The sequence below is a fragment of the Rattus norvegicus genome, chromosome 9 (assembly GCF_021556685.1).
Source record: "Rattus norvegicus strain SHRSP/BbbUtx chromosome 9, alternate assembly SHRSP_T2T, whole genome shotgun sequence".
NCBI classification, from domain to species: domain Eukaryota; kingdom Metazoa; phylum Chordata; class Mammalia; order Rodentia; family Muridae; genus Rattus; species Rattus norvegicus.
In genome coordinates, this window is record NC_141542.1 from 28,178,375 (window position 1) to 28,192,518 (window position 14,144).

Genomic DNA, 14,144 nt, shown 5'->3' on the forward strand with positions numbered 1-14,144 from the left:
GTTGATAGAGTCCAGACGGCTGAGCCCCTAATGATGACAATAGTCAATGGAGCCTGATGACCAGAGTTAATCTCCAGAAGCCAGACCATACCTGGAATCCCAGGACTCCCGTGACAAGACAGGAGGTGGACAGGACACTTGTCCAAGAAGCTTAGAGAACACAGCACGGGGCAGGAGCAGGAGAGACCCTGCCTGGTAAGGCGAGAAAACAGAACCAGGAGTTCAAGGCCAGCCTCAGCTACTTAGAGAGTTTGAGACCGATCTGGGCTACATGAGACCCTGCCTCAAACAGACAAACAAAACAACAAACAAACAGAAAAGCCAATTTCTAAGTTCTTCCTCAGAATGTTGTTTATACAGGTGCACTCAGTAGGGCATCAACTAGTCACACTGTACACTTAGATTCATGTATGTGTGTGCATGGCTTTGGTAAGCAGACCTTATCTAAAATGCTTAGAACCAGAGTATTTAAGAATTCAAGGCTAGGGCTGGGGCTGGGGCTGGGGCTGGGGCTGGGGCTGGGGCTGGGGCTGGGGCTGGGGCTGGGGCTGGGGCTGGGGCTGGGGCTGGCTCAGTGTTGAGAGCACTGGTTACAGGTTGGAAATGGTGGCTCGTGCCGTTAATCCCAGAACTGCAGAGGCAGGTGCATCTCTGTGAGTTTGAGAACAACCATATCTACATAGTAAGTTCCAGGGCAGCCAAGAGCCTGGGGTAGGGGGTGGAGTATTTGGTTGGTGTTTGTTTACTTGTTTAAGTTAAAAGAACACAGGCTGCTCTGGCAGAGGACCTAGGTTCAGTTCCCAACACCCACCTGGCTTCTCACCACATCTATAACTCCAGTTCTAGGGGATCCAAAGCCCTCTCCTGACCTCCACAGGCACCGGGTATGAGTATGGTGCACAGACATCCTTGCAGGTAAGATAGCCATAGGCATACAACAAAATTTGAAATCAAGAAGACATAGGAAGAAAAAAAGAGAAGTGATGTTTTAGGCAGTGATGGCCATTCTTGGGTCTTAACTTGACTAGAGCTGGAGTTTCCTAAAATCCTATGGTGGAGGGTGCACCTGTGAGGGGGTTTTGCTTAATTTAAAGAAGGTATATTCATGTCTAATCAGATCTTTGAGGCCCAAAGACACATGCCTTTAATTGGGAAGACACACCTTTAATCTGGGCAACTCCTGCTGGAAGCCCACAGACTCAGAAGAAGGAAAGTTTTGCTCTTTGCTTGCCGGTCGCCTTGCTAACAAGTTAGTAAGCAGCATTCCTCCACTCATCCACAGAAGTGGCTCTCAACCTTCCTAATGCTGCAACCCTTTAATATGATGTTACGGTGACCCTCAGCCATAAAATTATTTTCTTCATAACTATACTTTTGCTAATGTTATGAATCTTAATGAAGACACCTGTGCTTTCCAATGGTTTTAGGCAACCCCTGTGAAAAGGTCATTTCACACACACACACACACACACACACACACACACACACACCAAGGTGTCTTACTCACAGGTTGAGAACTGATGCCCCCTGGCCTCTGCATCAGCTCCTGCCTCCAGGTTCCTGCCCTATTTGAGTTCCTGCCCTGTCTTCCTTCAATGAAGGAAGAAATCAGACCCTTGGATCTGGAGTTATAGATGACTGTGAGATGCCATTTGTACACTGGAAACTAAACCCCAGTTCTCTGCAAGAGCGGCCAATGCTATTAACCACTAACACACAGTGCTTTTAAATGGGTACGGTGTACATGGGAGCAGGGGAAGACAGGCTGGCTGCTTCAGTTAATTGAATGCTTGTATCAACATTCTCAAAGCCCTCAGTTTGAGCCCCCAACACCTCACAAACTGGGTGTGGTGGCATATAAGGTGTGGAGGCTCAGAAGCTCAAAGCAGTCCTTTTTGAGTTTCCTAGGAGTTTAAGATCAGTCTGGAATACATGACACCCTTTTTCGTGGAAGGATGGATGGATGGATGGATGGATGGATGGATGGATGGATGGATGGATACATGAACAGATAGATGCATGAATGGATGGATGGATGAAAGGGAAGGGAGGTAGGATGTGGGTGGAGTGTTAGACCTCTGATTAAACTTGAACAGTGTTAGCAAGTGCCCCAGAGTAGGTAGAAACTAAGGTAGAGGACTAGGGATGTAGTCCTGAACTTGTCTTAGCTCTAAACTCTGGTCCCTTCCCCTGTTGTCATACCTTCTCCTCCATCTGTAGGCAGGCCCCTCTCCTGGGCTCCTCTGCTCAGTGATCTCCTGTCCCCGATCTCCCCCTCTCTATGTAAGCCTCTCTCCAGGACCTTGCATACAGGAAGGGATAAGGAAGCATTCTGGGGGAGACCTCATCGGCGAAACACATTCTCATGAAGATAGTAAGCTATCGAGCTTCAGGGATGGTCAAAGAGTGGACACATACACTAGCCTCAAAGTTTGACAGTAAGAGACCAAGGGACATATATTTCCACTGGGTTCCCTGACAGAGATCCTTCTGTCACCTGTGAGGAGCCGTCAGTGCTGGGAACCGGTTCAACACCTCAGGTCAGTGCCTGATGACTACCCTGAGGTCCTCCTTGCTCATTGTGGTGACCCTAAGAGGCTGTCATCACCATCTCTGTATAGACAACCAAGCTGAGGCACCAAAAGACTGTCATGTGTCCAGAGACCCAAAAATGTCAAAGCAGAGTGAGAATTTGAACAGGGGTTGGTGGCTCCAAAGTCTGTGTGATAACCACCCAGAATCCTGCCTTTCCATGACCCATGGGACCATGCGTCCTGAGAGGGCTTTGGTGGCTTTGGAGGTCAGCAACTCTGTCTGCTCAGAGGCCCAGAGTCCAAGGTGAACTCACTTGGAGACAGAGGTGACAGGAAGGGCCACCTACAGTGTGCACATGTATAGGTGTGTTTCTGGGCTTACACTAGTGTGTGAGCAGGTAGATGGGCTGTGGGGCTGGGGCCAGGGGAGACAGTCTGCCTATTAGCAGAAAGTAATCAATCTGAAGGCTCCTCACATGCTAGTCACACAGCAAATATTTGTTGAATTAAATTGGAATCCTAAAGACAGCGCTCTATAAATGTGAGGTATTGTTTTTACAGTCACCTCCAAGTCATGGGCCCTTGGAAAAAAAGATACAGGGACAGTGTTGGGGGCAGCCTTCCTTAGCTTCCTCTTGCCTCCAGATGAACCCTGGGTAGCAATGACTCCACTGGGCCGTCTCCCTCTGGGAAATAGTCTTCTTGAACTGGCTGAAGCAAGGTCTCCCAGTCTACGAAGACAATGAAGACAAAGTGTTAATCATAGAAATAACTGAGAGGCAAGGGGCCCTCCAGGCTGGCTCCCTGTGTGCTAAATGCTTTGTAGTGACTGTTCCCCAGCTCTTTCCACACAGCCAGGAGGATGCCACTATGTATCCAGAGGAGAAAAGACAGGGTCCAGAGGGACTGGCTGTGAAGGCGTGCACTGGATTTATGCTAAGAATAACTAGAAAACCATCTCTCTGTGTCTGTGTGTCTTTGTGTGTGCCTTTGTATGATGTGTGTGTGTGTGTGTGTGTGTGTGAAGGGGGAAGTGTGTGCTTGTGTGAACATATGTGCATGTGAACATATGTGCATGTGAACATATGTGCATGTGAACATATGTGCATGTGAACATATGTGCATGTGAACATATGTGCATGTGAACATATGTGCAGAAGTTGACGTTGGGCATCTCCGCTGTCATTCTCCACATTATTTATTGAAAAAGGATCCATCACAAAACTTGGAGCTCAGCAATTTGTCCAGGTTGGATGGGCAGCCAACAGCAAGGATTCCCTTGTGTCCACCTTCCCATTGCTGGGATAAAGATGCGTACCACCAAGACTGCCTACAAAAAAAAAGAAAAGAAAAGAAAAGAAAGAAGCCAGGAAAGAAGGAAGGAAGGGGAGAAGGAAGGAAGGAAAAAAGGAAAGAAATCAATCGATCAATCTTGGGACAGTAGATGGGGCGGCTGGGAGGGGGAGGGGAGGTGTGCCTGTAGAGGTCAGAGGACAACTTTCCTGAGTCTGTCCTCTCCTTCCACGGTGGGCTCCAGGGATGGAACGCAGGTCATCAAGTTCAGCGAGCACTTTTACTTTCTACACCATCTCAATGGGCCAAGTCTGGCTTTTTACAGATGCTGGCAGATCCCGGGGGGCGGTGGGGGGCACACATCCCTGTCTCAAAGAGCAAAGTGACACAGGCTAGGCCTAAGCTTCCCTCCTTCTCCCTCCTCCTCCCCCACATTCATACACAAAAGCCAGAGGTTAAGAGAGGCTCTCGGCCCTGTGAAGCCACTCACTCCAGGGAAGGCCAGTCTGATGGACGTGTAACGTTGGGCTTGACCAAGCCACTCTGAGCCCCAAACTTGTCCCACCCCATGCCCAGCCCTGGTGTCTTTGCAGCCAGTCAGTCAGTCCCCATTCTGCTGCCACACCTATGATATGGTGCCTCCTCCCCGGAGGTCCAAAGCCTTAAAACTTAATAGTCTCTCAAATGCCGTAACACTAGAGGGGGCTTTTATGAACTCAACAGGGCTAATATTATGAGGGGGGCGGCTGCCACCTCAAGTGGGCCGCTCACAGTCAGGGGCCCCTCAAACACACTTCAGAGGCCTCAGAGGGCGGCTCCACTCCCAGTTCCTCTGTGTCTGAGGACATTATGACAGGGCGGTTTGTGGCAGACAAGGGCCTGGTGGGAGGCTCAGACCCTTGAACTGTGGCTCAGAGGAAGCGGAGGACAGGGGGGAGGGGCTGGGGGGAATCTTGGTGACTAATGAGCAGGCAATTGAAGGCTCTGCCGTGTCAGTGGGGAGCAGATGGAGGAGGAGGGGAATTTCTGCTGCCTGGCTTGAGGTGTGGCACGGAAAGGACACGAAGCGGGGAGGGAACTGGCACCAGGTGGTGGGCTGGAAAGGAGGCTGCTGGGGCTTCCTACCTTTTCTGTTCTGAAGTCCAAGTTATTCTATTGCTGCCTTCTTTTTCTTTATCATGTCCCCCCACCACATCAGACCACACACACACACACACACACACACACACACCTTCTTTTGAGACAGGTTTTCACTACTTAGCCCTGGCTGGCCTGGAACTCACTATTATAGACCAGGCTAGCATCAAACTCAGAAATCTGCCTCTGCCTGCAGATGTTGGATGGAAAGGTGCGCCTGGCATCTCCCTTCCTTCTCTATTCTCTTCCTCAACCCTTTCTCCTTCCTCAAATGCAGCCTGTCCTGGAAGACCAGAAACAGACCTCTGCCTGGCTTCAGTTGATGTAGGCAGAACTCCCAAATAAAACACAGCAACAGGAAATTAAAGATCATGGTTGATTTGCCTACACACACAGACACACACACACAGACACACACACACACAGACACACACACACACAGACACACACACACACAGACACACACACACGCACTATATGTATATACACATATTTATCCCAGACACATACATACACTTACTGCATACACATACACACATACACACTTATCCAAAATACATACACTTACTGCACACACACAAACACACACACTTATCCCAGACACACACACACACATATATATATACTTATTACAGACACACTTATCCAAGACACATACATACACTTACTACACACACACACTTATCCAAGATACATACACTTACTGCACACACACAAACACACACACATACATGTATCCCAGACACATACATACACTTACTGCACACACACACACACACACATAACCCAGACACATGCATACACTTACTGCACACACACAAACACACACACATACATGTATCCCAGACACATACATACACTTACTGCACACACACAAGCACACAGGTGCACATGCTCATACGTATCCTACATAGACATGTAAACAAACCTACTTGCAGTCATACTTTTCCAGACACACTGATCTGCAAACACAGGCACACACTCACGCCTTCCCCAGACACACATGCACATGCAAGCCCGGGTGCATGAACACACACATATTTTCCTCATTACCTCCTCAAATACTGTCTTTTCTTTCGGTCTTGAGTTCAATGTTGTTTTTTGTCTCTTTTCAGCCCTCCCCCTCCACTTTCCCTCAATTTATTCCAGCTGTGAAAACCTTTTCCACATCTCCTCTGTCACCCCAGCAGATAGGTGAGTGGCAGGCAGAGGCGTCCACTCGGCAGCCACCGTTAGTAATGGATGCCAGATGTGGAGCTGGCCCCCGGCCCAGCTTAGCCCTGAGCTGGGGCTCCCGCGCCTGGCTCCTGCAGCCGGGCAGGAGGAGCTCTGGCCTGGGCCAGGATCAGCAGAGCAGACTCAGGGGACACAGGCAGGGAGGACCAGAAAGAGAGCCTATGGTGGGGATGAGGCAGGGTGCAAAGGACCGGGAACCCCTGAAGGAAGACTTAAAAGAATCTGACAGACTGGCTGAGTTGACCCAGTATGTTAAGAATGAAACCTGCCTTTTGCTTCTTGTCGGCCATTTAATTTCCTGGGGGAAACATGTTTACCACTGGTATTATTCATAAATACATGTGTTTGGTAGAATACAAAAAGCCAATTATAACATTCTAGAATTCTCCACGTCTGTTCTGCCACAGGTGATCAGGAACCAGCTAAACTAAGGGGATGTTCTGAGTGCTTTCTGCGCCACTTGCACTTGATGAATTCCTTCTCTTGGGTAGTCATCGTGGCCGTCTTCTGAGGTAGAGAGAGTAAATGTTCCCATTTAATAGATGGATGGAAAGAGACCAAGAACATCCACCTGGCTCATCCAGAGAGTAGGCAGTACCAGGAGCTGAGCCCAGTGGCAGTGTGAAGCCACAAGCTACACTAAGCTGTTTACCCTGTGTGTATCTCTGTGTGGGGTGGCGGTGCCTGCAGGTGGCCCACGCTCAGATGGGAGCCAGAGGTCAGCCGCAGATGTTCTCCCGCTTGTTGTCTTGGTTTTGACACTTTGTATTTTTATTGTGTCTGTGTGAATGTGGCAGGGCCCTCACACAGAGGACAGAAGCGTCTTTGTGAAGTCAGTTCTGCTCTTGCCTCTTTACATGTTTCTGAGACTGGGATGGGGGTCCACAGGCTTTCACAACAGGCACCTTTAGCCCCCTGAGCCCCCTTACTGCACCCCTCCGCCTTGGTTTTTTGAGAAAGAGTCTCTCCCTAGCATCTAGCATTTACTGGTTTGGTTCATCTGGACTGACTGGTCCAGTGGGGCCCAAGAAACTTACTGTGGCTGCCTCCCTAGTCCTGAGGTTATAAGTGTGGACCGCCATGCTTGGCTTTCTTTTGGGGTGCTAGAGATCAAACTCTAGTCCTGGCAATTTATATGGCAAAACCCTCGAAGACTGAACCATCTCCCAACCACTAAAGATGCTAAACTGTTAGGAGTCAGATTTCCAATCGTTCTCTAGCACTTGGGAAGCAGAGGCAGGAGGATTGGGAGTTTAAAGCTAGCCTTGGCTACATAAAGTTCAAGGTCAGCCTGGGCTACATAAGATGCTGATAAATCTTAAAAGGGACCTGACCCAAAATCCTTGCTTTTCTTTCTTTGGTAATCGGTAAACAGATTGCTGTGCAAGCCTGAGAACCAGAATTGGAGTGCCCAGAGCCCAGGTAAAAAGCTATGCAGTTCCAATGAAGACAATCTCAGTACTGAGGAAGCAGAGACAGGTGAATTCTGGGAGATTTCTGCCCAGCCAGTCTGCCTAATTGAAGCTCCAGGTTCAGCAAAAGACCTCTGCTCAAAATGATGATGATGATGATGATGATGATGATGATGATGATGATGACGACGACGACGACATGGGAACTGATTGAGACAGACATGTGACATGGACCTCAGGACTCCACACAATTGTACACACAAGTACACACGCACACCACACACACACACACACACACACACAAAATGTGTGATGTGCTTTGGGAAGTGGTGAGGAGGGTAGCTCCCTTCATCCACAGTCCCCTCGGCCTGCTTAGCACTGGCAATGACCAGCACCATCCCTAGTGTGTGACCAGTGGCACACGACAAGGCTTGCAGCAGAAGCCTGTGCTCCTCACTCTGGGCCACAAGCGCCCCTGTGAAATCACACATACACCACTCACCCACTGGGACACCTGATTCCCTTCTGGAGCTCACTGAGGGCAAAAGCTGCTTCCTGTCTGGGTCTCGGTAACCCCCTTGAAATCCAGGCCTCTGCCTCCCGAATGCTTATTAAGCTGTTTGCAAATCCAGGGCTGAACCTTGGAATGACTTTAATAAAGCAGGAGACAGATGTCATCCATCACGGGCAGGTGGGCTGGAACTGATGGCGCACACTTTCCTGGTACTTCTGGTCAACCAGCAACATACCCACACAGGCCCTCTCTTTCCCACGTGTCCTGTCCTGGGTGCTCCACAGTCTCTCCTCAGCTCATGGTCCCTGTCAGCAGTCCCACTCTGTACAGAGAGAACAGTGGGGAGCCATGGACATCAGTAAGAGGTAGAGCTTTGACCCCAGGAAGATACTTAAGGGAAATGGAGGACCATAACCATAGCCACCAAGATAAACCACATTTAAAGCAATAGTTTAATACCACAGTGTTTTGTTTCCTTTCGTTGTTTTGGGAGAAGGTTGGGGGTTGGGGGTGGGGTAGGGAGCGATCTCATGTATCCTGAGCTAACCTCAAACTTTCTCCGTAGCCGAGGATGACCCACTTCTTCAGTGAGGTCACAGGCAAGAGCTGTCATTTTTATGTAGCACTGGAAGTAAAAATCCAAGGGTCTGTACTCACTGAGACACCTGAGTGTTCTACCCACAGAATCACCTCTCTGATCTTTGCAATCAAAATCACAATCAATGCCAACTCACACAGGGTCCACCGTACTGATAGTTCGTTCCAGTGACCATAACCTGAGTGGTGCACTGGTAACCAATCACCTCCGAGTGTCCCCAAGCCTGTCCCTTCTACTGTCCTCTGACTTCACTGGGGAATAGAATCCAGCCTTCCAGTTACTCAGGCTGAAATGCTAGAGCCACACATGAATTCGCTCATTCTCCCACAACTACACCCAGCTCACAACCACTGGTAATGGGATCTGATGCCCTCTCCAGGTGTGTCTGAAGACAGTGACAGGGGACTCATATGGATAAAATAAATAAATCTTTGAAAAATCACTCCCCCCTCCACTGGTATTCCCTGGCCCTAGTTTTATGCCCTGCTCTCTGGAGCAATGATCTCCCTGTGTTATTTTCCTTATTGCTAAACAATAGTGCATTCCTTCATGGCCAGGAGGCAGATGCAGGAGGATTATCTGTAAGTTCAAGGTCAGCCTTGTCTGTGTGGTGACTTCTAGACCAGCCAGAGTTATATAGTGAGACCCTGTCTCAAAAAAGAAGAGTAGGGGAGGAGGAGGAGGAAGGGGGAGGAGGAGAAAGAAGGGGGAAGAAGAGGAAGAGGAAAGGGAGGAGGAAGAGGAGGAAGGGAGAGGAGGAAGAAGGGGAAGGGGAGGGGAGGAGGAAAGAAGAGGGGGAGGAGGAAGGGGGAGGAGGGGGGAGGAGATGTTATTGACAGGTGGAATGACCATGTTTGCTGCTTGCTGTTGTCTACATGTAGAAAACAGAGGAGAACTTTGTCATTACCCTTTAATGTAGGTTTCAAGGATGGCATACGTCATCAGAAGCCACAAGCCCCTTTCCCATTGAGCTATTTTGCTGTTCTCTTCCTCCACTCTAAGATAGCCTCATGTTGTCCATAATGGTCTGGAACTTGCTATGAAGACAAGGCTGGCCTAAAGCTTGTAGTTCTTGTTGTTGTTGCCTGAGTTTCTTGGTTTGAGATTTTGAGATTAGGGTCTCACGTGGTCCGAGCTAGCCCCGAACTTCTAACCCTCCTGCCTCTATCTTCCGAGAGCTAGGACTCTTAAGACGTGACCACCATGCCCGCTTCCACATCTTTGCTTCTTAGCATCCTTCGGCCTCTGTCCCTGGTCTATTCACTGCTATCTGCAGCACCTGCCTTGGCACTAAGACGTCCCCACTTCTGCTGGACATGGCTGGAAGCTCCAAGATAAAAAGGGATTCATCGACAGAGTTTGTCAGGCACATAGTAGGCAGCGTTTTCTAACTCCCAGACTAGCAAACGCCACATTGGTAGCTTGAAGTAGAGGTAGCACCCATGGTGGATATTTACAGCAGGGAGATTGACAACTGAGGTTGTCCTCCTAGAGAACCAGCCACCACTGCCTCCCCTGCTCTCTACCAGCTGTACACACAGTCTATGAAGGGGCCCAAAAATTACTTCTTCCACCAAAAGGCTGAGCACCCCTTCCCAACTGTGGAGCCAAGACTGCATGGCTTACAGGCAAGGAGGGGTGAGCTCCAGTTATCTGTCCAACTGCAGCTGCAATGTGTGTTCAATAGTCTATGAATGGAAGAGTGCTCCCAAATAAAATTATATGTGAAAAGCAGTTTGGAACAAGTCCTCAGACTATAAATAACTCTTCCATATTTCCTGATGGCCCCAAGTACCTCATCCTACGGGAGTTTTTGAACCCACCCTCAAGGGAGATGCTGTGGTTGGTCCCACTTTACAGATGGAAACATGCAGTGAGATGGATCAAGTGCCTTATCTGAAGTCACGTGGTCGTGAAGCTGGGGTTTGCAGCTAACAGCCCATCTCTGTCACTATGGTGTCATTGATATATTTGGGCATAGAGACAAGGGTAGAGACCTCGCCTGTGGAAATGGGTCTGGTTTCTTCTTCTCCACACCCAGCTATAAACAGTAATGAGTCTTTTGCTCTCTCTATACCACGGTCTGGCCTCAAATGCTGTAAGTAGCCAAGGATGACCTTGAACTTATGACTTTTTTGTATTTGTTACTTCTCTGTTGCTGTCATAACACCATGACTAAGGTAACTTGTAAAAGGAAGTTTGTCTGCCTTATAGTTCCACAGGGCAAGACTCCAACATGGTGAGGAAGTTTGGCAGCAAGCCCCAGGCATGGTGGCTGAGGCGGGATACTGAAAGCTCGCCTTTGAAGCAAGCGCAAAGCAGACAGAACCATCTAAAAATGGTACAGGCTTTTTGACTCTCAAAGCCCACACCCAGTAATATACCTCCTCCAGTCAGGCTACACCTCCTGAACCTTCATGAAGAGCACCATCAACTGGGGACTAAGTCTTCAAATACATGAGCCTATAAGGGACATTCTAACTCAAACCTTTGTCTCTACCTCCCAAGGCTGGGATTATAAGCCACACCCGGGTTTATGCTCCCTGGGGATTCAGCCCAAGGTTTTCTACCAACTAAACTACATGCCCACCTCATGAGGTCTTCTTTATGTGTAACTCTCCAAAGGGCCATGCATAGAGCCCAGGTCCCCCACATGTCACCAACACAGCTGCTGACCCTGTTGGACAATCTCTCCAATGGAAGCCACTTCGTCAAGTAATGTATAATTCCCCAAGGCATTTTCTCTTCTGACTGTCTCTCAGACAGTTTCCTAGGCAGGCCTTAGCTCCCCACCCCCAAACCCCATCATCTTGGCCCCTGTACACCCTAGTCCTCAAAGCAACACTGTCGTCCCAGAGCCTGATTCTATGTGGATGGGACCAGAGTCAACAAAGCCACCCTGGAAGGTCAAGGCGGCCCAGGAGCTTCCCTGCAACTTGACTTCAACCTTTCTTTTGTCCCCTGCTTCTTGTTGTGGTTCCCTCAGCTGTCTTCTGCTCCCTTGGGTTCTTCACTCTTGCCTGTGTCGTTCTCTTGGGTATCCGTCCTTAAGTCTTCTGTTCCCCTTGTTTCTGTCTGTGTGTGCTTTTGTCTGTCTTCCGGTCCCTCTTCCAACAAGGATGTGTGGGTTTGTGCATGTGTGTCTCTGCTTTGTGTATGTGTGTGTTTGCGTGTATGTTTGTATATAAGTGTATATGTGTGTTTGTGTGTGTGTGTTTGTGTATGTGCATTGTGTGTATATGCATGTGCTTGTGTGTATTGTGTGTTTGTGTGTGTATATGTATGTTTGTGTATATGTGTGTGTGCATTGTATGTGTGTTTGTGTGTGTGCACTGTATGTGTGCTTGTATATGTGTGTGTTTGTATATATGTGTATATGTATGCGTGTGTGTTTTGTGTGTGTTTTGTATGTGCATTGTATGTGTGTATGTGTGTTTGTATGTATGTGTATATGTATGTGTGTATATGTGTGTGTTGTGTGTGTGTGTGTCTTGGTCTCAAGGTCTACCTTGAAGTTCTTTCTGTCTCTGCCTATCTATCTGTCTGTCTACCCATGGCTTCATGTATCTGTCTTTAGGGTTCTCTCGGGGTCTCTTCCTGGCAGCATTTGCTCAGTTCATCATAGATGCTCTCTGGGGACCCCCACTTACCCCTCCCAAAGTTCACTGCCTTGTCAAACGGAGCTAATCTCCTGCGGGAGGAAAAAGCTTCATTCACACTGGGGCTGGGGGGGGGGGCAGAGGAGGAGGGGGAGGACGCGGGGGCTGCAGCCTGAAAACACCCCGGCCTATAATACTGCTTTTGTTCTAGGATGATGGGGGGTGGGGGAATGAACGAAGGGGGATATTAAAGGAGCAGGTGAAAGACTTGTCTTCAGCAGCCATAGATAAGCGCTTACCCCTTCTAATCTGACTAAGGCCTATTATCTTCCCGCCACAGTCATTACTATTAATATTAAACACCCCCCAACCCAGCTAAAAAACAACTTGAAAGCCCTGGCTCCCGCCCCTTCCCAGCCGCCTCCCACAGTACTTGACCACCAACCCAGGCTCCCGGACCCTGTGGCCCTTGAACCTCCCCATGACCTTCAGCCCCCAAAGCCTCCTTTTCTCCCTTCCCCCAGCCACTCTCCTCTGCTTTGATAATCAACTCCTCCTCCCTGTAGTGGACCCCCTCTTGGCTTTATTTTTGGAGACATCTCTGTACCCCAGCCCCTTTTCTCTCAGGGAGAGTCTTGTTCCCCGTGACTGACAGCTATCAAAACTGACTACATAGTTACATGGGTAAGTTTTCTAATCCTGTGAACCTCAGCTTCTCGCCTCTGAAATGGGAGGAAGATGTAGTCACTACAACTAAGGGCTATTTTCAGGGTTATGTGAATGAATGGATGGATGGGTCCGTTTTTACCCTATCCCCAATTCAGCGTTATTAATCCACTCGTTATATTTATCTTAGTTCCTTGGTTCATGAGTAAAAACAAGAAGACAACCTGTGGAGTCACCCTCCTTTATCTGAGTTCTAGGGATGAAGAAGAGTCAGGATGAAGTCGTAGGCAGCTTTACCCACTGAGCCATCCTGCCCCACTGAGCCATCCTTACCCACTGAGCCATCCTGCCCCACTGAGCCATCCTTACCCACTGAGCCATCCTGCCCGCCCCCTGTTTAGACTTAGCAGGATCTCACTCTTTAGCCCTGGCTGCCCTGGAACTTGAAACTCAGACCAGATTAGCCTTGAACTCACAGAGATCCACCTTCCTCTGCCTTCTGAGGGCTGAGAATAAAGGTGTGCACCATGAGACCTGACTCTGATTTTGTTTTGAGACAGGGTCTTACCCAGGTAGTTTATCCAGCTCTCCCTTCCTGAGACTTCTTAGCACTGACATTACAATAATGGGCTGTCATACCAGCTAATCCCAAGCATCGTATGCAGCGTGCATGCGTGTGTGCGTGCGTGCGTGCGTGCGTGCGTGCGTGCGTGTGTGTGTGTTTGTGTGCGTGTGTTTGTGTGAGTGTGTGTGTGTTTGTGTGAATGTGTGTATGTGTGTGTTTGTGTGCGTGTATGTGTGTATGTGTGTTTGTGTGCATGTGTGTGTGTTTGTGTGCGTGTATGTGTGTGTATGTGTGTATGCATGTGTGTTTGTGTGTGTGTGTGTGTGTGTGTGTGTGTGTGTGTGTGTGTGTGTCACTACTGAGGATCCGTCCCAAAATTTCACATGGGCTAGCTAAGCACTCTACCACTGGGCTATCGCCAACCTCTGTGTCTTATATCTCTGCTTAATGAGTTGATTTATATGTGTGTGCATGGATGAGTTTATGTGCCTCATACACAGGCAGCAAAGAAGATGGCGCTGCATCACCTGAAACTGGAGTTAGCAAGTTGTGAGAACCACCATGAGGGTGGTGGGTCCTCTGTAAGAGCA